This window comes from Delphinapterus leucas, chromosome 17 (assembly GCF_059928025.1).
Source record: "Delphinapterus leucas isolate spDelLeu-1000000601 "Yukka" chromosome 17, BTC_Dleu_Yukka2, whole genome shotgun sequence".
NCBI lineage: Eukaryota > Metazoa > Chordata > Mammalia > Artiodactyla > Monodontidae > Delphinapterus > Delphinapterus leucas.
Genome location: NC_143145.1, coordinates 42,040,685 through 42,063,214, shown reverse-complemented (window position 1 = coordinate 42,063,214; position 22,530 = coordinate 42,040,685). Strand labels below are relative to the sequence as shown.

Below are 22,530 nucleotides of genomic sequence, written 5' to 3'. Positions count from 1 at the left end.
TAATTTTTAACAAATGACAATGCAAAGCTTTGACAGTTTAAATATATGCCCTAAAAGAAAATGAAATTGAAATCAATCAAGAGAAAACTGTCCCCAAAAGTCCCTGTGGTAATGAAGTATACAGGGGTGTTTAGCCTTTTTTATTTTTTTTGGAGGGGAGGGGTAGAAACACACACCCCGTTTTAAAAATAAACTTCTAATTACATTATTATTAACTAAAGTCCATAGTTGATTCAGATTTCCTTAGTTTTTACCTGATGTCTTTTTTTCTGTTCCGGGATCCCATCCAGATACCGTATTAAATACATTTAGTTATCACGTCTCCTTAGGCTCCTCTTGGCTGTGACAATTTCTGACTTCCCTTGTCTTTGGTGACCTTCACGTTGACTTTATCAGTACTTTGTAGAATGTCCCTCAAGTGATATTTGTCTGGTGTTTTTCTCATGGATTAGGGTTATGGGTTTTCTGGAGGAAGATCAAAGGAGTAAAGCACCATTCTTATCACATCTTATCCAGGGTACCATCAATAAGACTTACCACTGCTGATGTAAATCTTGATTACCTGGCTGAGGTAGTTTTGTCAGGTTTCTCCACTGTAAAATTACTTTCCGCCCCTGTCTTTTCGCTGTGTTCTTTGAAAGGAAGTCACCATGTGCAGTTCACATTTCAGGAGGGAGCGTTATGTTCCACTTCTTGAGGGAAAGTATCTACATAAATGCTTTGAAATCCTTCTGCATGGGACATTTGTCTTTTCTCTCCCAGTTTTTCATTTATTCAATCATTTATTTATATCAGCATAGACTCATGGATATTTATTTTATACTTTGAGTTATAATCCAACAGTACCTTATTTTCTTGATCAAATTTTTCCGGCTTTGGCCATCGGGAAAGCTGGAACTTTCCCAATGCCCGAAGTTTTCAGTTGACCTGTGTCCCTTCATTGTGTGTGCATGTGTGTTTTCTTTCTCTCTCTCTTCCTCCCTCTCTCCTTCCTTATTTCCTTTTGGAACACCTATTTACTTTCTGGCACTGCAGGCTGTTCCAGGTTTATCTTGTATTTTCTGCCCCAGTCCTAGAATCAGCTATTTCTCCAAAGAGCCCTGATTTATTTTATTGAAGAATGGTATTAGAAACCCAAATCTGGGCAATAGGTGTACTCATGGTTAGTGGAGTGTTGCTTCTAGGCCTCCCCAGCTGACAGAGCAAAGAAAAATGTGTATAATTAGCCATGTATGTATAATATTTATGTAAATATTTCTACATGTAACCTTCTGTATCTGTATTAAGCTAAACATGAGTTCATACTCAGCTCACTTTAGCTAATACCCCTGTGTTTGGTTCTACAGGCTCTGCAGAATGGGGATGGTACCTGTTCTTGATACAATTCTGAGTCAATCTGGCTCTTGGTTAAGAAATAGATTATACGCCCTGATCATAATGTATTCTGCTAGTGTTGTCTGTGTTGCAGTATTCAAATGTGTGGCCTCCAGAATCCAAAGGCTAACGCACAGCCATTGTCCTATGAGATGATCCACAGTTTATTGGACAACAGAAGGAATGAGAAGCTTTCTTTTATCTGGCCATACAGGAGGTTCTCTGAACTGCCTTTAGGTCGACCCAGATAATGAGGAAGATCTGGATTTCACAGATTAATGTCCTAAGGGCTGACATTGTTTACCCTTGGCCAAGACAGGATTGAAAGAGAAAAACCTAACCAATAATGAAAGAATAAAAATCAGCTCAAACTGAGAAAGCAAAAAGCAGCCCTGCCTTTAACCAGGCTGGGAGGACAGAGACGGATAAAGCAAACTGCAATTAGCAGAAAACATCTTTCGTTCTCAAGGATGCAAAATGCCATAATAACCCTCTCTTGGAGTGATTGACTTGTACCAATGACACCCCCAGACCCAGTTTCCTATTTTCACTTATTGCCGTGGATAGCCCATTGCTTAGCCACAAATAGCACTCAATCCTTAGTTAATCCCTGCTTCTCCTAATCCTGCCTGAGAAATGGCAACCAATCCAGAAGTGGTCCCTTCCCTTAGACCCTCCTCAGAATCCTTTGGTGGGAATGCAAGGCTAACAAAAATGCTTCCCTCTGTACTCAGTACTCAGCTCCTCTGTAGTGCCCTCCCTGCATCATGCAATCAGCAAGGCAATACATTCTGAAGTCCTCAAGTGAAGTCTGTGGCTGTGGGGTGGTGGCTGTCATTACCTGAGAGAGGGGTGTGCCATCCACTGGGCGTGCCAGCAGAAGGTTAGAGGAGTTACCAGGAGCCAAATAAAACTTTTCATTTTTTTTTTTTTTTTTTTTGTGGTACGCGGGCCTCTCACTGTTGTGGCCTCTCCCGTTGCGGAGCACAGGCTCCGGACGCGCAGGCTCAGCGGCCATGGCTCACGGGCCCAGCAGCTCCGCGGCATGTGGGATCTCCCCAGACCGGGGCACGAACCCACGTCCCCTGCATCGGCAAGCGGACTCTCAACCACTGCGCCACCAGGGAAGCCCCTTAGCACTTTTATTTTTAAACATTTAAAGAATATTTCTCACCATTCTGTGCCTCCTTGAAAAGAGATCCCCAATTCCTTCCCTTGTCCTTTTATTTTACTTTGCATTTCTAACACGCAGTTGCTAAGTGCTCCATGACGCTGGCCCCTCACCCGGCTTTTGAGACCTTTCATTTCCACTCTTAACACAGAACTGCAGGCAGCGACTTCTGAGTTGCATTTCACAACCCCCAGTCTTTCTTTCACATTCGATTCAGGGCTGGGGAGTGGCACACCCACGATTACAACAAAACTCACTGTTTCTTAAGATGCCCCTCCCCGCGGTTAACTGGAAACCTCAGCCTTCACCTGCATTGTTGGGAGTGGCTTTGGAAGCAGAGGGTAGACGATGATCAGCGCTCATCAACTCTCCCTGGCAGTGCTGAGCAGCTAACCCTGCAGGTGCTGCGTGGGCCTGGTGCCTCGGGCCAGCTGCCATCCACCAGCAAGGGGTCTCCGCTCAGGTGCCTGCCCTTGGGGCCCTGCCATCTGCGGTGCCACCTGCAGCCCTCATTGCTGCAAGGATGCTAGAGTCCAGGCCGCCCACCTGGGTTGACAGCCTTGCAGATACGACTGCTTCTCCCACCTCTACTGCACACTCGCCCGTCTTGGACCTCCAGTGCCCTGGCAGGAGAGAGACAGGCATGTCCATCACATGGGGTCCTAACGTGAGGCTGCCCTTGCCCACTCTAGGTTCTTTCCAGATTCCCTCTGGAAACTGGAACTGGTGGGATCAAAGTCGTTACCACCCCCAAGTTGTACAAGAGTGAATATTCTTCCACTGTGCTTCCTCTGGCTGGCCTCTGATCCTTTCTACCCCAACTTCGCTTATTCCCACCCCTGAAACACACCTGCTCCACGGGCAGTCTCCCACACTTTGTAACCCCACCAGGATGGGCCTGCAGGGGCAGCTCCTCTCTGCCAATTTCCCTTTGATATGGGCCCTGTATTCTCACATAATGACCTAAGGCTTGGCTTCAGAAGTCAGCTTTAGGTTATTTTCAGCCGAATCACTTTCCTAATGATTCCTTTGAAATTCCCTTCCGGTATCACTTTATATAGAAGAAATGTCAATACAGTATAAACAGTATTTAGGAGAAAAAGGAAGGGGGGAGTTATCAGTGTTCTTACTTTTTACATTTCGTAATAGAATCTTTCCCTCCACAATTTTTATCTCCAGCCATTCTCTTAAACCTCAGAGCTTTAGTGCTGTGAGGACTCCCATCGTGGGGAGAACCCCTCAGCTGCCTCTCTGTGCCTTCTTTGTATGGCATCGGAGTTCTCCCCTCTTGAAGCTCCCTCTCTAGAATTTTCCTTTCCTACACGTGGTACTCTTGCTACTTAAGCGTTACAATGTTAATATCTGTGTGATTGTAGTTACTTTGTTCTTTAGTTCATGCTCTGGATTTCTCTTCTCCTCCTGTATTTGGCTAATCCTGTCCTGCCTTTATTTCAGGTTCTACTGGTGTCTCCAGCTCTTGGTCTAACACCTCTTTTCTTGGCGACTTGAGATTCCTACAGGGAAGCTCTGACTCTTCTCCTCCCTCACCTCTTCCTATTGATTCCTCCTCTCCTCCCCTTCTCCTTTTCTGCAGGCTTGAGACAAACTTCAGTCATGGTCCTCTCATTTCCTCTCAAGAGCTATTTTCTCCCACTTACTATTTCTTACTGCCACTCCGGTTCATTGCTTAATATTACGAAAGTCATCTGTCCCATCTCCAAATACCCACCACAAGCTGAAATATATCTTCTTTATTTTCCCCTGGAAGCTCTTCCAGAAAACCTCCCTTTATCTTACTTACCCCTCCCGCCCCCCAAAAAAACCTCTTCCCTGCATTCTTCAGACAAATGAAAATAACTCCTTGGTTCCTCTTCCACTTTCTTTTGTATGCCCTTAAAGCAAGCCCGACTCTGCCCACCTCCTTCCTATTATGTAATGCTCTTGGGCAGTTTGCCTAACTGCATTTTATCTGTAAACAGATGGTGGCATCACCTTTCACATTTACACCTTTCTTATTTACACCTGGGCCAGTGTTCCCAACCTTCATATTGCACTCAAGAGTTTTGAATCACACTGGTGTGTCTCCCACTGTCTCTATCTTTTTTTTCATAAATTTGTTTATTTATTTACTTATTTATTTATTTTTGGCTGTGTTGAGTCTTCGTTGATGCGCGTGGGCTTTCTCTAGTCGCAGCGAGCGGGGGCTACTCTTCGTTGTGGTGCACGAACTTCTCATTACACTGGCTTCTTTTGTTGCCGAGCACGGGCTCTAGGTATGCGGGCTTCAGTAGTTGTGGCATGCAGGCTCAGTAGTTGTGGCTCACGGGCTTAGTTGCTCCATAGCATGTGGGATCTTCCCAGACCAGGGATCAAACCCGTGTCCCCTGCATTGGCAGGCAGACTCCCAACCACTGTGCCACTAGAGAAGTCCCTTCCACTGTCTCTACATGGAATTGTCTGGCACGTGGTCAACCCCAAGTTCCCCTTTGACATAATTTGATTCCATACTAATCATCTCCAGGCCAGACCCCAAACTGGTCAGCATCCTTTGTTAGGGTTATTGAATACCTCAGGAAGCCTTTTCAGTAAATAACAAAGTCTCCTGTATCCATTCTTACATGCAGAAATAGTATCCAGAATAAATCCATTTTCTCTGCTAACCTGCAATTTCATGGGAACATTTGCCCTTAAAGAATCTGAATTATAGAAAACATGTTGAGTTTACTGAGTTTCTTCTAAATAAGTTCACAACCATGGTGCCCACCCTGTGCTTCTCACTGGGTAGCTTTCCTTATCCCTGGAACAGCCAACTGGGAAGAGTGGGGAGGGGGGAGTATGGAGGACAGATGTCGCTCAGGTTCTAGTCAGCCTTGGTGGGCTTGCATCCTGACCCCACCGGGACCTTGAACAACTGACTTCATCTATGCCTCCATTTCCTCAACAGCAAAACCCCCAAATAACCTATCTTTTGCAGTTGTTGGGAGGCTTCAATGAGATAAGATGCAAAGTCCTTAAAACAATTCTTAACACATAGTAAGTGTTCAGTAAATCTTAGCTAGGTTCTTCCCTCTCTTAATTAGCCTAAGCTATTCTCTTTGGTTTTCCCTTCATCAAGTCCTTCTTTCTTTTTTTTTTTCTTTCTTTTGCAGTACGCGGGCCTCTCACTGTTGTGGCCCCTCCCGTTGCGGAGCACAGGCTCTGGACACGCAGGCTCAGCAGCCATGGCTCACGGGCCCAGCCGCTCCACAACACGTGGGATCTTCCCGGACCGGGGCACGAACCCGTGTCCCCTGCATCGGCAGGCGGACTCTCAACCACTGCGCCACCAGGGAAGCCCCATCAAGTCCTTCTTTAGACCTTAAAGAAATATGTTTTTTCTCCCCTTTCCCTTCCACTTCTTTCTGGCCACTCTGTCCCTACTTTTTCCACATCTTTCTACGACTCCTCTCTTAAGTGTGTTTGCACCTGACAGGTGACAACCACCATCTAATTAGAGTCGGGGGTGGGGGGGGGAGAAAAAAGAAAAATATGTGACTTCACATGTCTGAGTTTGACCCGTGATTGTAGAGGGTTCTCTCCATCTTGCATGCAGGCATCTATGTTTAATTTACAAAGTATGCCTCAGTGGGTGAATGAGGAGAGTCAGGTGATTTGGGCAAACCCAGAGACTTAGGGCAGAGATCCATGAGAAGACTGTCACCTTTGTGCTGCCAGAGGAAGAAGGATATCAAGGTCGCGTGGGACATGGGTCATCCTAATGGGGAAAGGGATCAGGGTCAGTAACCCACAGCCACTCCCATGGCCTTATTCTCTTAGCAAAGTGACAATCTAACTGCAATTGACTTTTGATCCCCAGGGTGGAGCGCCAGAGCAGGCAGGGCATAGGAAAGTCAGTCCACCAAGACTGTCCCAGGCTCTAGCCCAAGGCTGGTAAATCCCTGGGGGAGGGCGACTGCTCCTTCCAAGTTCTGTGTGATCTGTGCCCTCCTCCACCCAGATTAGTCAATGTCAGGGCTTCTTGTGTGTCTGCAAAAAGCTGATGGAGTCTTTAAATTTAAAATGGATATTCTGTTTATTATAGTAACATCTTTTAAAACCTAGCTTCAATTTAAGTTTTTAAGTTCAGCTTACAAATCTTTTTTATAAATGTAGCAGGTTTGAGCGCTCACTTTTATGAGGTGTTTGATACTTGACCCAATTTACACATAATTTAATTGCCCATTACAGGTCAAATCAGGATGCAAGTGCTCCTTATTTAGAAGAGCGTGCACATGTGGGAGCCGTGGGCAGTGGGCACAGAAACTTGGAGTGGGAGAGGGTCAGAGGGGAAGAATGCTGGGGGAGGGGCACCACAGCCAGGACTTAGAAGAAATTACTGGACCTAGCAGGAGGTCAGGCTGAGGAGTTCTGTTTCTCACCCACCTGCAACACCACCTCAACACCTGGGGCTGGTCACCGGCCCCACATGTGCAGAGCTGAAACCACCTACACGTTTATGAACAATTCAAGCGATCACAATGAATAGGGATGAAAAGGAGTCCTTAGTTAGCAGACGAAGGAACAAGAGCTGATAAAACAGAGAATTAATATTATTAAGCATATGTTGCTCATTAAGCCTCCCTATCACCCTAAGAGGCCAGCATAATTCTTCCCGTTTTATGGATACGGAAACTGCACTTCAAAACTACACAGCTAGCAAACAGTGGAGACTAGATTCAACCTGTAAATTTTAAGACACACACATCTTAATAAAAACTATTTATAAATATCTTGCAAAAGTGTTGGAACTGGGGCTTCCCTGGTGGCGCAGTGGTTGAGAGTCCGCCTGGGGACACGGGTTCGTGCCCCAGCCCGGGAAGATCCCACATACTGCGGAGCAGCTGGGTCTGCGAGCCATGGCTGCTGAGCCTGTGCGTCCGGAGCCTGTGCTCCGCAACCGGAGAGGCCACAACAATGAGAGGCCCGTGTACTGCAAAAAAAAAAAAAGTGTTGGAACTATCTAATCCAAATTGGAGCGTATGGTGATTTCTTCGCCTTTATCATCTTCTCTCAGCCCCTAGTCCACATTGACTTTTTCCAAAATTGCCATCTCAGGCTCATTATCTGAGACTCCATGGACCCAAAACAGGCAAGTCTAAGTTTGAGAATTTCATATGAGGAAAACTGCAGGAGGGAGCTAGTTCTGCTATTACTAATGTCATTGCAGTTGCCAAAGTGGAAGTGATGCTGAAAGCTCAGCTTCCCTGTTCACAGGTGCCAAATCAAATCTCGGAGACAGGGTTTTGGGCGAAGTAGAAAAGGATAGCTTTATTACTTTTCCAGGCAAAGGGGGAACGCAGTAGGCTAGCACCTCAAGAACTGGGCCCCCCCCTCCCTGGGGAATAGGGAGAAGTCTTATAAGTCGGGGCTCGTGGTCAGGGGTATGCGATAAGGATCAAGGCAGTAACAGTCTTGCATTCTTCTGATGGGTTGGTGGTGAGGTAAGTAGGAGTCGGCATCATCAACCTTCAGGTCCAGCTGGTCTGGGGTCTACATGCTTGTGGGCAGCATACCGTCGTTCGTTAACTTCTCCCACCTGGAGGGGGTTTTGGTATCTGCAAAATAGCTCAAGATATTGTTGTGTGCATCTGTTGTTGGGGAAACAGAGCCTTGCCCCAAGGCTGCTCTTGACTGTTTATTTCTCCCTGGTCTCGCATCCTCTCCCTTCCCTAATTAACAGCTGCTTGAACAGCTGCCCATTGGAACTCAGGGAAGGTCATGGAGGCTGAATGAAGGCTGTTTCCTATAATCAAAGAAATGGGGGACACAGAAAGGCTTTGTGCCCAGGAGCCCCACAGGGCCCTGCACCGTCTCAGAAGCAGAGATATTGCACAGTTGGAGATGGAGCAGTCTCTAATGGCTGAGCTGGGATGCCCAGCCACCCATCAGTAGCTGTGCTGGTAGAATCCCACCTAATGGTGCCTGACAGGAAGGCAAGGAATCACCTAAGCTTTGCAGGTCCTAGAGCCCCTGGATCCGAGAACAAACTCATTTTTCCATTTTTACCTCTGGCTGGATATGTTGCTCCTTTAAAAAGCACATTATGGACTCAGTATCTTCTTTTCGAGCATCCATGGGAAATTACCGAAATATATAATGCACTAGGTCTCAAATTTCCAAACAGGGAGTTGTTTAGGCCACAGTTCTTGACTGCACATGAAAGGAAACTAAACATGAATAACAAAGATTAAACTATGACTTCTCAATTTGGAAAACTGAAAGTACTTCCCTTTTGGGTAATGACAATCGGCAAAAGGAAAAAATTGGAAACAATGGAAATGTTCAACAGTAGAAGATGCAGTTGTTAAAATAAGGTTGGAGAATCCATCTTCTGCCTATATTGTTGACGTCTGAGATAAAAGTCAAGCTTTTAGAGGTTGGTGAACTACCTTCTAAAATTCATTCATGAAAATGATGAGAGGAGGTCCTTTATTTCCTACAACTCCTTGTTTGTAAAGAGTTTCAGGTGAGAGCAGCTTATGCCTTAGTGGTGATATTCTGATTTGGAGTCTCTTCTGCTTCCCCAAAGTGAATTTTCTTAATAGATTAAAAAAAAAAAAAAAAAAAAAGGAAAGTCTATTACTACATCTTGAGTTCTCAGAATTGAAGAGAGATGATGTATAGAGCACTGAACAATGACCCAACGAACTGACTGCGGTCATGGTGAAAGGTATGAAATCTTATCTACTCTCCGATACCACAGGTTCTTACACCACAGGGGGAGGAGCTGGGAGAAAGTGCAGAGAAAATTAGGTGGCAACAGCCATGGGGAAGCTGAAAAACTGTATGGGTATTGTGACCACACTTTCTGAATTAAATATCGACATTACAACTATGAGGATGAAACTGAAATCTCTTGGACTATTTGAGATATAGGTTTTCCTAATTCTATGAATTCTGAATGGGAAATTCGACAGACTGTGTCCCAAGAGGAAGAAAGCCTAGTGTCTGTGCTTGGGGAAATCTTGAAGAAGTTGAAAAGTAGACTGATGATTTGAGAAATCTAAGAAAACTGGAGTTTGAAAAGAGGTGCTGAAAAATTTTTTTTGATTAAAAAATATTTATTGTGGAAAATTTGGAAAATCATATAGAAAAGAAACCATCTGTAATCCCACCACTCTGAAATAATGACTTCTGGTATTTTATTGTATTTTCATCTAGACTTTTTTTTTTTTTTTTTGCGGTACGCGGGCCTCTCACTGTTGTGGCCTCTCCCGTTGCAGAGCACAGGCTCCGGACGCGCAGGCTCAGCGGCCATGGCTCACGGGCCCAGCTGCTTCGCGGCATGTGGGATCTTCCCGGACCGGGGCATGAACCCGTGTCCCCTGCATCGGCAGGCGGACTCTCAACCACTGCGCCACCGGGGAAGCCCTCATCTAGCCTTTTAACTTGAATATATAATTTTTAAAATTACAGTAAAATATACATAACATAAAATTTATCATTTTACCCATTTTAAGTGTACAGTTCAGTGGCATTATGTAGATTCACATTGCTCTGCAGACATCACCACCATCCATCTCTAAAACTCTTTTCTTCTTGTGAAACTGGAACTCTGTACCTATTAATCACTAACATCTCATTCTTCCCTCCCCCCACCCCCGGCAACCACCATTCCACTTTTCACCTCTATGATTTTTAATTGAACACATAATATTTATTTAAAATTAAAATTATACTGTACACTATAGAGTTTTGTGCTCTGCTTTCTTTAATTAATATTAGGTTCCTCTTACCACTAGACTTGCCAGCATGATTTTGCAATATATTCTATATTGGTGTTTATCCTTTTTTTCTCTTTTTCTGTTAAAAGCGTCCATAAGCATACTTACACATACAGTTTTATGAGTAAGCAACATTCTGTAGAATGTTTTAAATAATAACTCCATAAAATTAACAGCGGTTGAAACCTAATTGACAAATAAGATAAATACTGTCACATGGTTTCTTATTTTTCTGTTTTGGTAGAGAAGCTACACTTGTTAGAATAGAATTAAAAGAAAAATACTTAACTAATCTATAATTTCGTCCATTTTCTGAGACTATCCTCACGTGATAAATGTGTGCCAACATTCTACATATTTTCCTAGTATGATTGTTTACATAGTAAAACAGAAGATTATAAAACACAAAAGAACCTATAGGTATGAATAATACTATCTTTTCTAAGAGAATTATAAGATTTCTGGCTTCACTTTCACCATTTTTTGTTTGGACCAAATTGAGACTAAATGCAGGAAAACCTGGTGGTGGTGGCTTTTAACCTAAAAATACCTACCTCGAGGAAAATTTTCACTTGTGACTTGAGAACAGAAAAACAGGACAATCTTCCTTTGGAGGCTCTGGCAGCAAGGGAGAGGCCTGGTTTTGGCTTCGCCCATCCCCCCTTTACCCCTTGGCTCACCTCACATGAGTTCTGTGTGGTATTGTGATCTTTGCGTGGCAGGCACTGAGCTACTTGTTACCTGGACCAGGTCATGCCCTTCCCTGGGACTGGAGCGCCCCTCCAGAAGGAAAGGGCCAAACGTATAGTCGTGGTGAAGGTGGGGTAGAATCCCTGAATCCTAAAAACCTATGTCCTCCCAGGGCCTCATTTCCCAGCAAGCCCTTCCTTAGGACCATGCACTAGGAGTCTTGTCCTTTACGCCTTAGAAAATATACTCACGGTTAGTCAGTCATGTTCTAAGCATATTAAAACAGGCCAGTGCTAATGGTAAATTTCAGCTAGATCCATCCCCGATGTGGCGGCCTCAAGTCTTCCGTACGATTGAGGCCTCAATTCATATGTCAATGCCACCATATTGCCAGTGTGGGGTGACACCCTAATCCAGAGAGATTCATCTTCCCTGAAAGCTGGCTTCCCTCTCAAGGTGTGTTCTTATGGGCCACCACCAGCCACCACCAGTTCTCCTGGGGTTCGGAAGCCAAAAAAAATGTCCATGCTCATGGTGGCTGCTTCCGCATTCTCTGCACGCCTTCCCTTCCACTGCCTGGCAAAACTTCCATGGTTCATGCAGGGTGTTGACTATGAAGAGTTCCTAGTTCCTTCCCTGTGCTAAACAGAGAGGAGAGCTCCTCTCGCAAGACCAGCCTCTTGAATGTTCTACCCCTTCCATCTCTTCACTCCAGGTTACAGAGCCCAAGCCTTATCGCTGGGGCTTGCTGGAGACACACACCACCCCTGGAGTTCTCCTCATTCCTAGCCACCACACTTCTTTTTTAAGATTTTTTTGACGTGGAACCATTGTTTCTTTTTAAGTCTTTTATTGAATTTGTTACAATATTGCTTCTGCTTTTTGTTTTGGGGTTTTTTTTTTGGCCGTGAGGCATGTGGGATCTTAGCTCCCAGACCAGGGATCGAACCTGTACCCTCTGCTTTGGAAGGCGAAGTCCCAACCACTGGACTGCCAGGGAAGTCCCCACCCCACTTCTATTGTCTCGCCTCTAAAGCATTTCCTGTAATAGAGCCTCTGCAAATGCCTATTAATAAACTATTAGTGGAAGTTTGGCCTCTGATGCTTTCTCTGGTGCCTTCTTCATTGCTCCAGGCTTCAGGAGAACCTCTGCAAATGTGCTTTCCCAAACCCTTTTCCTCTGACACAGAGTGTGCTGAGGCTCTTTCGAGTTGGTCTGGGCTGCAGATAACAATCCCTAAACCATACATGAGCCTTTGGAGCGAATTGAACATGGATGGGTCCATCTGATCTAGAAGTTGATTTTAACTGATCAGGGAAGCCAAATTGTAAAGGCTCTATCCAGGGGCAGTCCCTACCTTTCTTGGTTCCTAACCAGTTCCTGCCTTCCCTCACTCTGTGTGAGGAATAAATAAGCAGCCACAAAATGTCCCTGAAATGAGGATATCCATAAGAATTAGGTTTTAAAATGATTTCCTGCTCAGGATGTGGCCTGCATGAAAAAAATAACTAGAAGAAACAATAGTAAATATAAGGACAAAGTAAGTAATTAAACTTGAAAGCAAGTTTTGCTCCACAAAAACTGTGATGGAGCTGTGGTTGGATTTTTTTTTCTTTTTTCTCTTAAAGAGAAGGGGAAAAAATTATCGATAGTGAAAAGGAAGTGATCTGATTTGTTGAAATGTTTGGTCTAGAGGACTACTCCATATACAGTCAGATGCAAAGTTGTCTCTGACTTTCTGAATGTATTATGCCTTTGAGTATACTGTGTTACTGATTTTCTATATGTTTTAGTTTCACTTTTTCTTTTTCTTTTGGTATATGTTAAACCAATTTGTCCTACATGCTAGAACTAGCTAGTTTTTGAGCAGATATCTTTAGAAGTTATATTAATTCAGAGGGTGTTGGGAAATATTGGCTAAATAATGCAGCTTTCAGTGTAATTTATGCCCAGAAACCTTTGCATTAAAAGATTCCGACTCAGAATATCTATTATGTTCATAGACAAATACATTGTTTTCTATTTTTGCAGGCATTTCCTGTTTAACTTTCACATACTCTGTGATGTAGGTGTGGCTATTGTTTTGTTGATTTTTGTACTGGGGCAAGCCAAAGCTCAGCAAAATCAAGTTCTTTTTCTTCTTCCCCTTCCCCTCCCCCTTGCCCCAAGGACACTATAAAAAGCCGGAATAGAATCGTTGTTGGCTGCCTCCAAGTTTAATGTTCCATACCTTCGGGTGAGGCCGGATGTTGGAGCACTTTTCATTTACCTTCTCGTTTAAGCAATCTAATTCTGAGTCAGGTAGATATGCTCAGGCCAAATTAAAACCAAGTGTTTGATATGCTTATTTTTAGAACCATTTTATTTACGGTAATTGCTTTCCTGTTTTTCATGCGATACATTGTGTTCCTAGCAGGGCAAAGAAGTCTATTTAAACACCCCTATCTGATGACTTACTCCATTTTCTTTGCATCGTATGATAACATCTGGCAGTACCCGAAGTTCCAAGCCCAGGGGATTCACATAATGTTGCCCTTGTCTGGTCTTCTTTTAACTGGGACGGGCTAATAGGATTTGGGCTAAGGAAGTTTCACAATCTAGTAGTAGAAGTTTAGATTTGGGAGGGACTTTACAGGTCATTTAGTTGCATATCCCACCCAATGCAAAAATCTCTTCCACAGCATACCTGCCAGTGACTGTCGCCTCTTGTTCCCAGCCCCTCCAGGGACAGGGCCCTCCCAAAGGACAAGGCAGTTCATTTCATCTTTGAACACTGAATTGCTGGAGAGTTTTTCCTTATGCCGTCATGACGAGCTGAGATTTTTGTCTCTCTGTAACTGCTACCCATTGGTTCTAATTTGGTCATCAGATGACAAATTATCTTATGGTCATACAATTCAAATTGATCATAACATTCAAATTCTTTCACACGATGAAAACGTAAATAGTTCTCATACTGCCTCCTAGGAAGATGACATTTTCATGGGTAAACATTTCTTGTTCCTTTAATTGTTCCTTACCCTTTTGTGGCTTATGTCATTGAGGTTCTTTAATTTGTCAGAGGCAGAAATCCCAGTTCAAAATGGCTCCATTAAGAAAAAAATGTATTGGCTTACATAACTGAAAAGTCCAGAGGAAGAGGCAGCTTCCGGCCCAGCCAAAGCCATCAAGGCCTGGTCTCCCTCGCCATCTGTGCCATTCAGAGTCCCATCAGGAGGGAGAAACCACACGATCATTTGAACAGGAAAAGTTTAACCTAAAGAATTATTCACTTTGCTGTCCACCTGAAACCAACACAACATTGTAAACCAACTATATTTCAATAAAAATTATAAAAAAGTGAAAAAAAAAGAATTATTACCTGTAACAGGAGATTGGAGTAACATGGGAATGGCCGGCAAGAAGTAAACAGTCCTGAAGAATGCAGGAAGTGTGGGTATATGGAGCAATACTCCTGGGGCTGATATAGAGCACCCAAGAAAGATCTAGGCATTCCCATCTCCCCACCTGAGATCCAGACCTTGTTGGAGAGGGCACAGCTGTATCTCACTGATAGGCAAATAAGTTACTGTCATGCTGTTTCAGTGGAACTTGCTGGAAATCTTCCCCCTGCAACTTACTGGAAATTCATCCCCATAGTGCTGAGGAAAGCTGTTCATGAGGAAGTGTATCTGAAGTAGGTGCCAAGGTAAGCTGCTGGCCACTGGGTGCTGCTGGCGCTGAAGGAGCAGATACTAGGAAAGCCATTGATGCTGCAAGTGGCAGACACCGGAGAAGTGGCCCCCATTCCCAGTGAACACATGGAACCGGGAAGCAGAACCCTTTCCTCTGCCATGTTTCTCCAGTGCTCTCTATTGACAAAGTGTAATATCATGACAGCTGGTAAAGAAAAATATGGAAGGATCCACTACATTTTTTTAGAATAGACAATAAAGGGTGAATTTGGAGCCAAGAGGCAATCTGTTGTTAACTGGCACACCACTTTTACATTCTGTTCCTCTCTTTAGGCTCTATACACATTCTCCTTCTGGTGGCAAGATGGCTGTCAGAAGTTCCAGGCTTTTATCCCTTTCTTCTGATGACCGCACTGGGAAGAGAGTATGTCTCTTCCCCAACATTGTACCAGGTTAAGTTTAATTGATTCTAGTTTGTCAAGCTTGTATCATCTGTTCATTCCTGAGCCAATCACAGTATTCAGATGGTTCTGTTGCTCTGACTGACCAGCTCTGAAATATCCTACTCCCAGAAGAAGGGGTGAGTCAACCTTACCCCTATCAAATGTACAGTGAAAATTCCATGTAAGATCCAAAATTTTTTTATATATAAATTTATTTTACTTTATTTTATTTTTGACTGTGTTGGGTCTTCATTGCTGCATGGGCTTTCTCTAGTTGAGGCAAGCAGGGGCTACTCTTCATTATGGTGCGTGGGCTTCTCATCACAGTGGCTTCTCTTGTTGCGGAGCATGGGCTCTAGGCGCACGGGCTTCAGTAGTTGTGGCATGCCGGCTTAGTAGTTGTGGCTCGCAGGTTCTAGGGCGCAGGCTCAGTAGCTGTGGAGCACGGGCCTAGTTGCTTCGTGGCATGTGGGACCTTCCTGGACCAGGGCTCGAACCTGTGTCCCCTGCACTGCCAGGCGGACTATTAATCACTGCGGCACCAGGGAAACCCAGATCAAAATGTTGATACTAGAAGAAGGAGGAATGGCTCATAGGCAGGCAAAAATAGCACTGGTGGTTTTTAGGAGCAGAGAATGTGGAACTAGATAGATCTCAATCAACCAATGCCTCCGTTTTCTCACCTGTAAAGTGGAAATAATAATAATGCCCATTTGAGCTGGAAGGGATAAATAAATGCCACACCTTAATTCCTGCCCAAATTTGGAAACAATTGAGAAATAGACTGAAGTGTCAATAGGGTGGAGAATAACACGTCAGCTTTATTACTGAGAGAAGTTGATGTTGAGTGGCACTCAGGGAATGATGTTGTCTCTGGTAGTGCTAAATAGCCACAGGGACCTGCCCCCACGCCCCACCACTCCCTGTCATGCAAATTGGCTACTGTAAAACTTACGCCATAGACATCAGGGAAGAGACCAAATCTTGTGTTCTTTGTAGGCAGACAAGTCTCAAAGAGAGGGAGAGGAGTGAACTGATCCAGACATGCACAATTCCCTTTTTCTAAATTCCCAATAAAGTAAGTCATTCTTCCTCCCCTGGGGGTGTGAGGGTGGGACAAGGGAGGGTGGGACGAGAGGGCAGGAGAGTGATTCTAGCAGATCTCCATCTACTTTTCCTAACTTTATGTTCTCCTAATCAGTTGGGTTTCCCTATTAAGACTATGGTCAACCAAGGTTTTAGCTACCCCCTTAGAAGAGGAGACAAGGGGTCTATCAGAGCGGGCTCCTTCCTTTACGACTCTGCTCTCTCAATTCCAACCCACTGTTCCTTTGGGTTTTCTCCTGGGCACTTGTAATACTTTAAACTTGCATTAGTTGTCAACATCTAAAGGAGCAAATGATATCACATAAAAGTCCCATTTCCAATTTCTTTGGGAAAAAAAGTCAAGCAACTTGGGACCCTCATTCTTACGTGAAAATAATCAATTGAAGCTGAGAAGTGGCCACCAACTTCAGATTGATCATGGTCTCTCCTGTTGCCCTTGTCACTACTACTCTAGTTATTACAACTGATCACCTCACTCATTTACCTACAAGCCTGGCCAATGTAGGCATTTAAATTTGTAACTCCCTATGCTAGATTCCTATGATTGGTGCCTGACCTGTCATTCTGGGTAGCCTGGTTAAACCAGGTGGACACCTATCTGTACTCTTTTAGGTGGGGCCGGTAAACACTTACCAAGTACAGCCTACAAGGGCCCAGGCAAAGGCTGGTCTATTTCTCCAACTCTTAAAAGAATAAAATGACCATAGGCATCTTACCTTTGCATTTAAGCATTGCTGCAGTGGTCCATTATAATCACCATGCAGAAAGGATTTTAGAATGTCCACATTCACATTCATAAACTTCAAATCAAAGCACACACAATTAAACCCTATGATACTCGTAGTATTTATACGAAAAGATGAGGAAGGGGGATTTGCTAGTAACTGCTATTGGGAGATAATTCTGCATGTATCTTTCTTGTTTCTTCATGGCTTGCAAGCAGAGAGACTGACTTCCCTTTAATCTGGATTATCTTTCTTAGCTTCATCTAAGGAAGTTTATATAGTGAACAGCCTTGGAAGATATAGTGTCTCCCTATAGAGCAAAGAGCAGTCATGCTTACAGTCCAGTATAATAAAGATGATGCCTCACTTATCTGGAGCAAATAGCTATATATATATATATATATATATATATATATCCATTACAAAAGATTCATGTTTTCTAGTTTCCTAGTCTTAGGCTTCCCCTCCTGTAAGTTACCCCACCATGTGTTCAGTTGCCATCAGTTCCTTTTCATATCACACTGACAGCTGTGTTTCTTTCCTTTTTTAAAATTGGAGTATAATTGACCTACAACACTATGTTATTTCAGATGTAAACATAGTGATTCAGTATTTCTACATATTACTGATACTGTGTATAAAATAGATAACTAATGAGAACCTGCTATATAGCACAGGGAACTCTACTCAGTGCTCTGTGGTGACCTAAATGGGAAGGAAATCCAAAAAAGAGGGGATATATGTATACGTACAGCTGATTCACTTTGCTGTAAAGTAGAAGCTAACACAATATTGTAAAACAATTATACAACAATAAAAATTAAGAAAAAAACAAAAAAGTCTTTCTGTACATTACTAAGTGATCCTACAAGTCAGTTACCATCTGTCACCATACAAAGTTATTGCAATATTATTGACTATATGCCCCATACTGGACATTTCATCCCCATGACTCATTTGTTTTGTAACTAGAATTTTGTACCTCTTGATGTCCTTCACTTTTTTCACTCATCCCCCCACCCACCTGCCCTCTGGAAACCACCTGTTTATTCTCTATATCTATGAATTTGTTTCTTTTTTTGTTATATTTGTTCATTTGTTTTGTTTTTTACTTTCCATGTATAAGTGAAATTATATGGTATTTGTTTTTCTCTGTCTTATTTCACTTAGCATAATGCCCTCTAAGTCCATCCATGTTTTTGCAGATGGCAAGATTTCATTCTTTCTTATGGCTGAGTAATTTCCATTTTATATATATGCATACACACATATACACATATATGCCATTTTCTCTATCCATTATCTATTGATGGGCACTTCCGGTTGCTTCCATGTTGGCTACTAGTGCTGCAATAAACATAGGGGTGCATACAGTACATATATCCTTTCCAATTAGTGTTTAGGTTTTCTTTGGGTAAATACTCAGAAGTGGAATCGCTGGATCATATGATAGTCTGATCTTTAATTTTTTGAGGAAACTCCATTCTGTTTTCCATAGCAGCTGCACCAATTTACATTTCCACCAACAGTGCACTAGGGTTCCCTTTTCTCCACATCCTTGCCAACACTTGTTTTTCTTGACTTTTTGATGATAGCCATTCTGACAGGTGTGAGGTGTTACGTCATTGTGGTTTGGATTTGCATTTCTCTGATGATTAGTTATGCTGAGTGCCTTTTCATGTATCTGTTGGTTATCAGTATGTCTTCTTTGGACAAGTGTCTATTCAGGTCCTCTGTCCATTTTTTAATCAGGTTGTTTGATTTTTTTAATGTTGAGTTGTATGAGTTCTTTATATATTTTGGATATTAACTCCTTATCAGCTATATTGCTTGCAAATATGTTCTCTCATTCAGTAGATGGACTTTTCATTTTGTTGACATTTTTCTTTGTTGTACAAAAGCTTTGTATTTGATATAGTCCCATTTGTTTATTTTTTGGTTTTGTTTTCCTTGCCTAAGGAGACAGATCCAAAGATAATATTGCTACAACTGGTGACAAAGAGTGTACTGCCAATGTTTTCTTCTAGGAGCTTTATGGTTTCAGATCTCACCTTTAAGTCTTTAATCCATTTTGATTTTATTTTTGTATATGGTGTAAGAAAGTAGTTCATTTTGATTCTTTTGCATGTAGCTGTCTAGTTTTCCCTACACCATTTACTGAAGACACTGTCCATTCCCCAGTGTATATTCTTGCCTCCTTTGTCATGGATTAATTGACCATATATGCTTAGGTTTGTTTCTGGGCTCTCTATTCTGTTCCATTGATCTAGATGTTTGTTTTTATGCCAGTATCATACTGTTTTGATTACAGTAGTTTTGTAGTATAGTTTGAAATCAGGGAGCATGATACCTCCAGCTCTGTTCTTTCTCAAGATTGTTTTGACTAATCAGGGATTTTTGTGTTTCCATACAAATTTTCTTTCTAGTTCTGTGAAAAATGTCATTGGTATTTTGATAGGGACTGCATTGAATCTGTAGATTGCTTTGAGTAGTATGGGCATTTTTTTTTTTTTTTTTTTTTTTTTTTGTGGTACGCGGGCCTCTCACTGTCATGGCCTCTCCTGTTGTGGAGCACAGGCTCCGGACGTGCAGGCTCAGCGGCCATGGCTCACGGGCCCAGCCGCTCCGCAGCATGTGGGTCCTCCCGGACCAGGGCACGAACCTGTGTCCCCCGCATCGGCAGGCAGACTCTCAACCACTGTGCCACCAGGGAAGCCCAGTATGGGCATTTTAATAATATTAACTCTTCTAACCTAAAACACAGGATATCTCTCCATTTCTTGGTATCAATTTCAATTTCCTTCATCAGTGTTTTACAGTTTTCAGAGTATAGATCTTTCACCTCCTCGGTTAAGTTTATTTCTGGGTATGTTATTCTTTTTAATGCAACTATAAATTAAATTGTTTTCCTGCCTTCTCTCTCTTTTTTTTTGAACACACCACAAGGCATATGGGATCTTAGTTCTCCAACCAGGGATTGAACCTGCACCCCCTGCAGTGGAAGTGTGGAGTCTTAAACACTGGACTGCTGTGGAAGTCCCTCCTGCTTTCTCTTTTTTAAGTTCATTGTTAGTGTATAGGAAAGCAACAAATTTCTGTGTATTAATCTTGTATCCTGCAACTTTACTGAATACACTTATTAATTCTAATATATATATTTCAAATATATATATATACACACATATATATGTTTCTGTATCTGCAAATAGTGACCGTTTTACTTCTTTCCTTCCATTTTAGATGACATTTTTTTCTTTTTCTTGTCTGATCACTGTGGCTAGGTCTTCCAGTACTATGTTAAATAGAAGTGGCAAGATGTCCCCTAATTGTGCTATTAAATAGTCTGGGTGGCAGGTGTCTGGTTAAGTTGTGTTGGCAAGCCCTCCTACCCAAATGATCTTAAAAACATCTGCTGGCATTTTGCATCTGTTAGGATGGCTATTATATATATAAAAAAGAAAAGAACAAATGTTGGTGTGGGTATGGAGACATGTGAGTCCTTGTGCACTGTGGGTGGGAACATAAAATGGTGCAGCTACTGTAGGGGAATCACTATACTGTTTTCCATGGAAAAACAAATTCAGCAGCACTGAGGCAATTATCCTGAGTGGTGAGTGTGGTGGTGGTCGGGGGGGGGGGGAGCGGGGAATGCCATGAGATTAACCCAGAGAGGACATTAAATGACATTAAATGACATTAAATGACACCAGAGACCATCAACCAGGTTCTATCAAGATAGAGGACCCAGAAGAATTAAATGGAGTCTTGAGTTTCAGACCAATATGAAACTCTTATGGGCTCTCTTTTCTCTCTATCTTCAATATGCATAAATATTCATATTCACATATGTGTTTGGAGTCTGAAAACTGGAATAACATCAATGGACATGACACCTAGACCCAAGGGCACAGGGAAGTGCTAAGGGGAGGTATTGTTATGGGGACCTGGGGAGGAGGAGACCTTTGTCTGAGCCAGGTGAGCTGTTGCTGAAGCCCTGGGGGCATAGTAAATGGGATACTCCTCATTACAGATCCTCTAAGATAGTGTTTCTAATAATGTGCCATGTGAGATTCTGGATGTTTCACATAAGAAAGGATTTGGTCTTCCAGTAAGACTAATCTAGGTCACCGTCTGCACGCCCATCCCTTTGTTAATAAGGAAGCTGAAACTGTGATTGGTAAAGTAAGTTACTTATCCAAGATTATGCATGTGGGTCTATCTCTGCCTCTTTTTATGTAATATTTTGTCACACTTCCAAGCAATTCAAAATTGTGTATCAGTATATTCTTATATGGATTGTTTTCCTCTCTATCTGCTTCATTTTAAAAAAAATAAATATATTTATTTATTTTTGGCTGTGTTGGGTCTTCATTGCTGTGTGTGGGCTTTCTCTAGTCATGGCGAGCAGGGGCTACTCTTTGTTGCGGTGCGCGGGCTTCTCATTGCGGTGGTTTCTCTTGTTGCAGAGCACGGGCTCTAGGCGCATGGGCTTCAGTAGTCGTGACGCTCGGGCTCAGTTGCTCCACAACATGTGGGACCTTCCCAGACCAGGGATTGAACCCGGGTCCCCTGCATTGGCAGGTGGATTCTTAACCACTGCATCACCAGGGAAGTCCCTCGCTCTATCTTCTTCGAATTATCTTTATCCAATCCCCTGGATGGTGGTAAAATGCATTTTTATTCAGCTGGGGGATCCTAATGACCTATCATATGTTGCCTATAGAGCTGTGGTAATTTCTCCCATAATGGTGCCCACAGTCCAATAATGGCCAGTAATGGTGACTAGATGTACTTTGGGCCAGTGGCTTATGCTTGAGAGATGGTTGGAGGAGCAAAGACCTCACTATTCTGTCCTGTGATCTTATTAGCATCTTGCTTCACCAATAAACCATGCACCAGACAGAACATGCTTCAGCCTCCAATCCAGCTACCATCAAGATGCCTTTGGAGAGTTTATATCAACAGGTAAAATTTCATTGCTCTGTGAGTTTTGGTTCATGGGTGCCACTTATTTAAGAAGCCAGATAGGTTATCTAAGCAGTTTCCAAATTCAGTGATGTACAGCATTGGACAGATTTCAGTAAAAATAATAGTAGCTAACACACATTTAGGGCTTGCTACATTCCAGGCACTGTTCTAAGTGCTTTTTATATATTTTCTCATTTAATCTTCAAAACAACCCAATAAAGTAAGGTACTATTATTATCCTGACTGAGCAGGCATAGAAACTAAGATAAAAAGTGGTTAAATCACTTGTCCAAAAGCAACAGTGACAAAGTTGGAGTTTGAGCTCAGAAAATCTGGGTCCAGAATCCGTGTTTTGAAATCTTTATGCTATTCTCCCCTGCTTCTCAATCCCGGGCTGTATGGTTTGATGTAATGGATAATTACACATCAGAACCGTGCTGTCTTCCAGTCTCCTGAAGGACATTTTGGGCCTTTCCATGTTTGTTCGCTTTTCCCCATCAAGGTGTCATTGGATAATACCCTTTCTGGATCCCAATATTCAGTGTCAGCTCTAAGATTTGTGTTGCTATGAAAAATTTATGACAATGCAGTTTTTCTTATACTGGTTGGTAAAT

General features: G+C 42.8%; 2 long non-coding RNA genes across 4 annotated transcripts; both read right to left on the bottom strand.

Annotated features, from left to right (window-relative positions):
* Window positions 1–382: 382 nt before the first annotated feature.
* Window positions 383–5,975, bottom strand: LOC111180411 (uncharacterized). The gene is made up of 2 exons (XR_016388375.1): window positions 2,549–5,975; window positions 383–465 (listed from the first exon to the last, which is right to left on the bottom strand). It is a non-coding gene; the product is annotated as an uncharacterized LOC111180411 (long non-coding RNA).
* A 58-nt stretch (window positions 5,976–6,033) lies between these two features.
* LOC149746943 (uncharacterized) lies at window positions 6,034–18,527 on the bottom strand. 3 transcript variants are annotated; one of them, XR_016388374.1, is made up of 3 exons: window positions 14,361–16,883; window positions 14,020–14,283; window positions 6,034–8,139 (listed from the first exon to the last, which is right to left on the bottom strand). It is a non-coding gene; the product is annotated as an uncharacterized LOC149746943 (long non-coding RNA). The 3 variants fall into 3 exon arrangements; XR_016388372.1 differs by lacking the exon at window positions 6,034–8,139 and having other exon boundaries at window positions 8,764–14,283; window positions 14,361–15,799; window positions 16,072–18,527; XR_016388373.1 differs by lacking the exon at window positions 6,034–8,139 and having other exon boundaries at window positions 8,764–14,283; window positions 14,361–15,799; window positions 16,590–18,527.
* Between the last annotated feature and the right edge of the window lie 4,003 nt (window positions 18,528–22,530).